The 9,921-nt window shown below is 34.2% G+C and overlaps 1 pseudogene; it reads right to left on the bottom strand.

Annotated features, from left to right (window-relative positions):
- Window positions 1-4,686: 4,686 nt before the first annotated feature.
- On the bottom strand, window positions 4,687-9,562 carry LOC120157653 (annotated as a pseudogene).
- Between the last annotated feature and the right edge of the window lie 359 nt (window positions 9,563-9,921).

Here is a 9,921-nt window from a genome sequence, read left to right on the forward strand (position 1 = left end):
TAGATAGCAAAAGAGATAAGGAAATGGTAAAATGTAATCTTTTAAAAAATTGTCTTGTCTCTATTTGCCACCTCAGGTTTATTGTTGGCGAATGCCAAACCCATTATTTTATTATTTTTAGTGGTTTATTTACTTTTAAAAAATTAAAATTTTACACTAAAAAGAGTAAATTATAAATTTACTCATAGAACTTTAATTTCTCTTTTATTTTATTTAATCTAATCACTATTTTATATATTAATTTTTTTAATCATTCAATCGTTAATGAAATGATCATCTAGCTCAGTTGGCAGAGCACAAGGTTTTTAATCTTGAGGTCGTGAGATCGAGTCCTATGGAGGACATTTTATAATTTGGAGGTCTCCTACGGAAGTTGCTCTCAACCTAGTGTTGGGATCAGTTTACTATCTTACCTCCCCTTATCTCATTACATATGGGAACAAGGGACAACCAATCATTAATTTTTTAACAATAATATGATGTGATAATCAATATCAAGATGAAGTAATTTTGAATCTTATAAAAATCAAGTATGTACTAAAATAACGTTAGTTTGATCTAAATAAAAAAAATCTTTCAATTTTGTGCTCTTTCCTCGTTTCTTCTTCTTTCTCCTCTATCAATTTCTCTGTTTAATGAACAGATTCTAAGTATTACGTCAGTCACTGTTATGACTTGTCGACCACTTTCATCGATGATTAATGATAAAATTAGGGTGAACATTCGATCGAGTAGAGTAAATTTTTTTGAGTTATTCGAGTTGATAAATCTTATTTTACAACTATGAGTTGACTTAAATTTTTTTCGAGTCGAATCGAGTTGTTTTTTCGATTTTTTGTTTAAATTTAATCTTGAATATTTATAATAATATAGTATTTTTTATTCCAATTTAAGTGATTTTTTATAATCATATATACAATAAAAATATGTTTCTTTATATTTTTTCACATGTGCTATACATATATAATAAAAAGTCTAAGGGTTCGACTCAAACTTGAAAATAAATCTACTAATTACTAAAATTTTGAGTTATTCGAGTTGCATTTTACAACTCGATTTGAACTTAAAATTTTTTCTAGTCGAGTGAAGTTTATGAAATTATAACTCGAAGTCAATTCAATCGAAAAAATCGATTTTTCGAGTCGAATTTTACTCACCCCTACATCATATACTAATTTTGTCTCAATATTAACCTTTGTTTACTGTTATCCTACCGAAAACAAATCAATTAATTAAAAAAACACCATCCCTTTTTTTTCGTTAAATAAATTTCACTATAGAAATAACAATTTATAATAAAAGAGTTTTACATTTTTCATACAAGCTTTTCAAAAGCTTCAACAAATGATAGTGGCAGTGGAAGTGAGGCAATGGTGATGCGTCTACAAGGACCTCAGTCACCATATTATCTTTAAGCTTTAGTTTCAATAATCTCAAATGCGATGAAAATGAGAGTGTGGACTTATTATCATTGAAAAATAAAAAAGAAACAAGGAAATTTTCAGTAACAATCATTTTTGAGATGCGGCAGAAGGGTTTGAGATCAGGGATGAGGGTGATAAATAATGAATAATATTAATTAATTATGAATTTAATAAAAGTAATATATCATGACAGAGTTAAGGAGAAACAGTTGAGTGCAAAAAATTCAATGTATAAAATTTAATAATTAAATTAAAAAAAATTAAAAGTATGACAAGTGAAAAAGAAAATGAGTGAAATTAAGTTATTAGATTTGTAATTAAAAAAAACAGGAAAATCAAAATCAATCCCAAATTTCTCAAAACAACTTCCGAGTTCCGTCTCTTGGCCTTTTTTCAGACAACCTGCGAAGTTCAAGCCTTTGTTCAGACAATTTTCAAACCAAAATCAAAAACCCTTCCATGATATTTATCCTGTGAAAATGAAACGAAAGAAGTGGTCAGAGCTTGAAGAACAAACCCTTTTATCCAAATACTCAGATCTTCTCAATTCAGGAACTTTACCCAAACTCAAAACCAGAGAGAAAAAGTTCAAGCCCGTAGCTGACTATGTTAACTCGGTTCACCATCTTCAAGATCCAACTACTTTTCCTTTCAAGTGGTCTTGGCGTGATGTATCTATTAAGGTTCAAAACATGAGGCACCAGTATTTGGGGGTGAAGCAGAAGATTAGGATTTCGAATGATGAATTCAATTGGAAAGATGGTGAGAACCACTGGGAAAATTTTTTGAAGTATAAAGAGGTTTTTGGTGATGTGGAACTAGAAGTTAAAGGGAAGAAGGGAAGTGAAAGCAATGGTAATGGGAGTGATTTGTTTGAGGATTGTTGCGCCTTGGGATTTGCAATTGATAGTGAGGATTTTGAGGAAGAAGAGGAAGATGATGGCGTCCTTGGCGATGGAGATGGGGATGATGATGGTGAGGAGAAGGTCGGCCCTGAGGGTGATTGTGGAGGGGAGAGGGAATTCGCAGACATCGGTGTTTCTCGAGCTCAAAGATCGAGAAAAAGTGTAGGAGGAAGTAAGGGTTTAGGATTGCTTGGAGCACAAGTATTGGAACTGAGAGATGGGGTGGTGAGGAGGGAAGAGAAAAGGAAGGAAAGAGAGTTTGTAAGAGAGAAAGTTGAGATGGAGAGGGAGCAAAAGAGGAGGGAATTGGAGTTTGGGAAAGAAACGCTATGGAGTGAGAGGGAGGAGAGGATGGAGGATTGGGAAATGGAGTTGGAGGAAAGGGAGCTGTTTTGGGCTAGGAAGGAAGGTGAAAGGAGATTGAGGTTAGAGAAGGAATTGGACGAGGAGAGGAGGAGGAGGAGGAGAATGGAGGAGAAGCTCGAAGAGGAAGCGATGGAGTGGAAGGAGCGGTTGCTGGGGTTGCAGATTGAACATGAGAAAGCAATTATGCAAATGCATATGGAAGCATGCCAGAATCAAATGCAGATTCTCGGTGTCATGGGTAGACTCTTTTGTCAGTTTTATGGTTCAGCAAATGATGGTTTAGCAGCTGGTTTAGGGGGGTTGCCTCCTCAAGTTTTACAAAATTTGCAGCATCCTGGAGGATTAGGTGACAATGGGAAACCTGATTCCAGTTCTCCTTCTGAGTTCATCTAGAGTATGATTTAATCACATTTCGTGCGTAGTAATGTTGTTAAGTCCAAATAAAGTGTAAAGTTAATTGAGTTCTGTTAGCATAGTGAATGTTTGTGTGATAGCTGGATTGAATGAGATGCTACTGTCAAATTCTGTCACCTTGATTTTTTATGGTACAAACTCATGCAATATTTTGTATGAGGATGATGTTAACTTAGTTCAATGTTCCTTTGGAATCTGATATTCTTTTTCACTTGGTACACTTCTTGACATTTTAAATTTGAGGTTCCTAACTAATTGCTTTTACTTCTTGAAGTGGATGATGAATGATGTGCATAGCAATTTGATCCATTAATGTTGTTTTACAATGAAAAGAAATCACACCATACTTTACTGAAATAAATTGTTTTTATGTTTTTCTCTGTTTGATGGTAAGAAAAAAAATGAACCCCTATCTGATGCATGATATGGATATGGCTATGGAATTGATGCGACTCTCGGATCCTAGAAATACATAGAAACACTTAGAAGAAGTTTAACATACCTGCTTAGGACACATATCGATAACCCACGCTCACAGTCACACTCAAGTTCAAGTAATATAGCTATTATTTGTCCGCAGGGATGGAGTTTACTTTTAGAGCTATATTGTTCGATGTTAGAGGAGATACTGTTGAGGCGCAAATAGAATAAAGCTTAGCGTACAAGTTTCCTTGGAACTGAATAGGTTTAACTAGACAAGAAAGAAATGGGAGCTATATCGTTCAATGTGCTTATCTTTGCTTTATGCCTTGATCCTATATCTTTATTTGTTGGGAGGACTCCTGCTTGAATCAGATATTTGCATGTTTCATAATAATAGCTTAGCGTGAAATGCGCCTGTAACTGCTGTAATTCTTTCGAGCTTGGACTGTTAAAGTTATTTAATGTATAGTCATGGAAACTAAGTAGAGAATGTGCTGTTTCATTCCATTTGCAGTTGCAGAGTACGGTTTTAAGTCGAAAGAACTTCGATGTCTATGAGCTTGTGCTTCTGTTACTGGTTTGAGTTACGAAGCAATGAGAGAATTTGTCTCGGTTTAAGAATTCCATACGAGGCATTCGTACCTTTGTGTTCTGAAGTGAGAGGTCTTTTTAGAAAGGTGAGATCAAATTTCTTAACCCGGCTCAGATTTGGCACTTTAACAGGATTCGAGTTGTCTTGTTTACAAAGTCAGCTAGTATCGTTTCTTTTAGGACAATACATCCTATATGCTACTTCTTTCTTTTCCCTTGTTCATTTCTTAATTCTCTGTTTGACCATGCCTGTAATTTCTATATTAAAGCTTGAGAACAGAAAACAGATATAACTTGAGCTAAAAGTACTGCAAACTACAAATTTTAGAACCATACAAGTACTAGTAATCAGGGAAAAAGGGTTACCATTTTCACTGATCCTGTACAAAATTACAATGACCACCCTCATCCAATGTCCGCTGATCTGTATGCTTTCAAAATTATTTATTGTGAAGTTGCAATAACTGAACCCGCGGTTCAATCAGATGAATGCTGCATAAAATGGGAAAATTTCTTAACATTAGCAAAATTTAAAATAAAATGCAGACCTATGTTACTCGAACTCAAAATCTCGTATACGTGTATGTGTCCAACATGATATACTAGAGTGTAGAGAGTTGAGTAACATAGATGGTACAACTCTCCTAACTGCACGGACACTTAATTACAGGGACAAATTTGGAATGCGAGTAAGAAGAAAATGAATCAGATGGTATCAACTGTAAGCTTCCTTCTCGGAGGAGTTTTCTCTATGATCTGCTTTTGCCGGTCCATGAAAGTAGAACCCTTATTAGCAAATAATCTTCAAAGATTAATCACCGAAAGCTCATTAAAGCTACCGACTGCAAGATCAGCCTGCACCAGCTCATACCTGCATGTTCATTTTTCATGTTAGTCAATTTCTGAATGCATACTTTGTAGGGTTCCAACCAAAACAGAAAACAAAGATTAGGAAGTGCACAATTGTGAGATAACTCGTTTCTTCATATCTGATGATGGCTCAAACACAAAGCATAACAAATCAATAAAATGCCTAAAATTGGTCATGCAACAGTTTGCTTATGACAATTAGCAAGGCCTTAATTGTTGCTTGACTAATATCTTCTGCCTGAGAAGGTTTTGACATGAAACATGACAGCACACATGACCTATGCACTTGGGCACATGTGTGAGTGTGAGTATTGAAAACAGCTAAGTGTCCAACTTGGGTATGTTCTATTATTTCTAACTTTTCTCCTGTATTTGAAGTTTAAATCCCCATACTTCCAGAAAAATGAAAAACCAGAGCGGCATAGCGTGCAACATCTCTAGTAAAAGGACAAGAAGAGTACAAACCCAAATGGCTTCTTTGATAATGTAATTCCATTTCTAGCAATGTATAGAAGTAAGAACATAATCAAGATATTGTTAAATGCTTCTTTTTTCTCTTTTAAACATGTAACTTTCATATGTTTTTTATATGCATGAATAGTTTCTATTCTATATATTGATTTCAAAACCACTCTTAAAAGTGCATAAACCCGGACTAAGTGTTATATACCAAGGATTACATCCTTGTTTTTTTCACTTCCTATATGCAACTATGGCAGAATAGGTATATCATATAACTTCTTATTACAGGGGAGCTGGGTGCACTAATCACATTTCATAAACGTAGGTTTCTTTCAAATGTTGCAATTAAAGTGTCCAAGTACGAATGATAACATTTTTCTAAGTTGAATGAAACACATACGCAGGGTGAGAGCCAATCAATGCCACAGCCATCATAGTACAGTTATGAGCTGCAGTAATGCCGCGAGGATCATCCTCGAATACTACATACTTCGATGGTTTCCGATCCTGCTGCAAAGCATTAGTAGAAATATATAAAAAATGGGAGAACAAATTACCATAGAAACGAAGCTTCTATGATAGACTTCAGTAGCTTTTTTTTCTTTCTCTATAACCATCTATTATGGCCAAAGATTTTTAGATTTACAAGTTAACAACTCGACCACCATTTTCAATATGATTAAAAGGATACTAAATGCATTCAAGTGCAGAAACTTCGTATATTTTTTATAGGAGAATTAACATAGAAGCTAAGGAAATTATCTTAACCAAATTGGCATCTATAGTTCTCATTTCCCTCGTTTTTTTACTAGTGCAATTGTCACCGTTACAAAGAATATAGCATTTCTGCTATATGAGCAGGACTAGAAGAAAGCAAATGCTTAAATTTGGTCGACTTATTGGAAAGCATTCAAGCCTATAATCAGAAATAATCCCAAGCTTGAGCTTCATTAAGAGCTCTCAGCCATGTCAGTGGTTGCTGGTATTGTTCAAGAGAGCAGACATGACACTCAGCTGCCATAAATTGGCTTGAAGGTTAACATAGTAAAGAATGAAGGCCACTCCTCCACATACTCATACGACAATAATATTCTCTTTATTACTTAAAGAAATTTGAGAACAATGAAAATCATCAAATATACGAATGAACATCTCAAGAAATAAAAGAAATTTCACCCAAAATAAATAAATCCAAAAGTAGATCCCAAACCATATGGATAATAAGAGGAAAAACAATACAATTATGATAGCTGAGATACATTGAGGCTGGATCTTAAATGGAACATACCTTCATAGCTGCCGACAGAAATCTATGAGATATAGACTCCATTCCATCTTCCTCAGAAATTATTGCCTGTGAACAATTAAAGAAATTTTATCAGTTTGAAACCTTATTTGCACTGACTATTTTGTGATTAAATGGTCACGGCTCCTGAGACCATATCAAAGAATGTAACGAAAAAGAGTAGATCGTTCATATTGAACACTACAGAGGAAAGATTACAAACGATTTTCATCATGAAAAGTAAAAAGTCGGCGTCTCTAGATAGCAAAGACTAGAGAGTGAAGTTTGATTTGACAAATAAAGTTTCATGGACATTATCCACCTGTCAAGTTCATAATGACATATTAAACAGCACATTCACAGGGCTTCAGAAGGAAAAATAAAACCGCAACAATATTGGTTGCAGCCATACAGAAGATACATAAATTTTTAGAAAGATAGTGAACCTGGAAATACTTCTTGAGGCAAATTCGTTCTAAAACATCAACCATGTTCCTTCAGTCAAGACTCGAAACCACAGCACAAGGGATACCGGCGGTAGATACAGCATCAAGCCATTCTTCGAGACCTTCCACTGGTTTTCTTAGCTGATTGATTATGAAATCAGAAATATTGTTCATAAACTTGAAAGATAAACTTAAAACCCACGAATCCAACGGAACAAGCACTCACCTTTGGAAGATTATCGTAATAAATCTGTGAGAGCCTTGATTTCAATCTATACACTTCACTTTCTACAGTTTCCCACCACAAAATCTAAAAAATTTGGGAAACTCATAAGAGAAAAAAACAAAATAAATAGCATAATCTCAGATTGACATGAAAAGAACAAATGAATACATGAGAGATTAATAAAGAAAGCTGAACTTTAGGGGGACTCAAGATAACCTCATCTAATACACATTTCTTTATTTTCATTTATTTGTTAAAACTGAGATTTAATTTTACAAAAGGAAAAAAAGAAAGGAAAGATATACTATCTGATGATGACAGTTATTAAGAACCAATAAAATGATGACAGTAATTATTGCAACTTTCTGGCTTTTCACGAAACATAAGCAGCAACAAGGTAGTACAGGGTCGCTCCTATGGTCCTGGAGCTCAGCCCCCCCCCCCCCCTTTCTCTTTTTCTTCATCCAAACTCAAGTCATTCCAAATATTTAAAGAACATCACACACTAAATCATTGCTTAAATAGCAACACATCAGAAAAAATTAAAATGATTCAAACACCAAAAACGCTCGAACCTCGTGCAATACATGGTCAGCACTTGCATGAAGCATCAACTTTTGGGCATTAGCCTCTGGAGGAATCTCCTTTCCTGCACAAAAACAACAAAGAAAAATTGGGATTTATATGGCAGCAATGTTTCTATATCAATAGTTGGTTTCAAGCTTAATTATCAAAAGGAATCTAAATCCATTTCAAGCTAGGGTTTCAAACTCGATAAGATATTCCTCCACCCAATACATGAAAGGAAAATTCAAGCTCCTTCCAGCTTACAGTTGATTCCAGTGTTGATAAATCTAAAACACGCTTTAACTATTATAAAGGCATTTAACATATTTCGAATCCGATTTATTTAACAAATATTCAGCTAATAAAGATTCTCCCATCATCTGCATAAGGTTATGAAGAAAAAGAATGCATAAGGTTATGAAGAAAAAGAATGCATGATAAAACACACAACCTATCCAACAATCCTCTATTTCTAGAATTGATTCTGAAGCCTCATAAGCACATATGCATACCCTCTTCCGAGGCAAGTTGTTTCCAAGCATTTAACTTGAGTGCTCGAGTATTTGCCTGCATGCCAAAAATGAAATCAGTAGAAAGCAAACTATGCCTGTTAACATTCGATTTAACTTTTGAAGGTATCCCATTTAACATCACATGGCTAAGAAGAGGTTTCGAGCATAAAGACAAGTTGATTGATAGAAAACAGAAGAAAGTATCAGGTCCTCTATTTCTTAAATATTCAAGTAGTTAAACAAGAAACCTGGGACCACAAGGAAGCCATGCATATTGGGAAAAAAATAAAGCTAAAAATATATTTGATGCTATATAACATGCTTTATTTATTTTATTTTATTTTCACATCGATAGGTGTGTAATTTGCATAAAACATAAATCTATCATAACGTGACTCTTAGTTGTATATTAAAACGTTAAAGACTTACCACCACATTATCCCAAGAGAAAATGAGACAATATGCTTCATGTGGTTTCATGGCATAGCGAATACGCTTTAGAAAACCTTCTTGTAATCTATCATTCAAGTAATCCTATTCGAACCAAAAGAAATCCATAAGACAATAAAATGTCAAACTTATCAAGAACCTGATAAACCAATCCAGTGAATCACAAGACTCACTTAAAATCCTTACCACATCAACCTTTAAAGGCCCGTCCAGCCTGAAAGTCTCAAAACCTTCGCCATACTCAGCTCAATCGCCTATAAAGGGCATAAAAAATGAAGAAAATCATCAAACTATATCAACGCATAAAAAATACCGTACTATCCCCAAAACTCCTCTCTCTAAACTCATAGCATTTAGCGAAAACTATTTTATTTCACAACGAGTTAAACAAACAACAAATGTGTCGCAAACCCAGATATTCATGACAAAGCTACCTTCTTTCCATGAGAAAATTCGCAAAAACAAAGCAATCAACATTAACAATTCAATAAACCACTTGAAAGGGACAAAAGGGGAAGGAAAACAAACCAATGATATCAGCTTTGAAGGAGAGAGCGAATGATATAAACAAAAAGATCTCTGTTGCAGTACAAAAGAAGAGTTTCTCAAATTCGTATCCATTTTTTTAGGCTACACAAAGAGAGGAAGAAACTGAAGTGCAACTAATAAAGCTTTATTTTTGTCTTTTTCTTTATTTAATTATTTCAGTTGAAATGCACGTGTAAGGTTCCCCTGAATATCACGTGACTATCACGGTTGTGAACCTTTGCTCGGTCCACGGAAATAATAAGAATAAGATAGATCATAGAAAGGCAAATCGAATAATCGATAGATTATTCTTTTTTTTATGAATAATAAATTACTTATTTTTTTTAATTTATTATTTTATTTTATATACTTCTTCTCTATAGTCCCTTAAATTTTAATAATCATCTTCTTGATATTTTCTTTAAAATCAAATTAACAATCAATTAATATTT

The sequence above is a fragment of the Hibiscus syriacus genome, unplaced genomic scaffold (assembly GCF_006381635.1).
Source record: "Hibiscus syriacus cultivar Baekdansim isolate YM2019G1 unplaced genomic scaffold, ASM638163v2 tig00111273_pilon, whole genome shotgun sequence".
Classification (NCBI taxonomy): Eukaryota; Viridiplantae; Streptophyta; class Magnoliopsida; order Malvales; family Malvaceae; genus Hibiscus; species Hibiscus syriacus.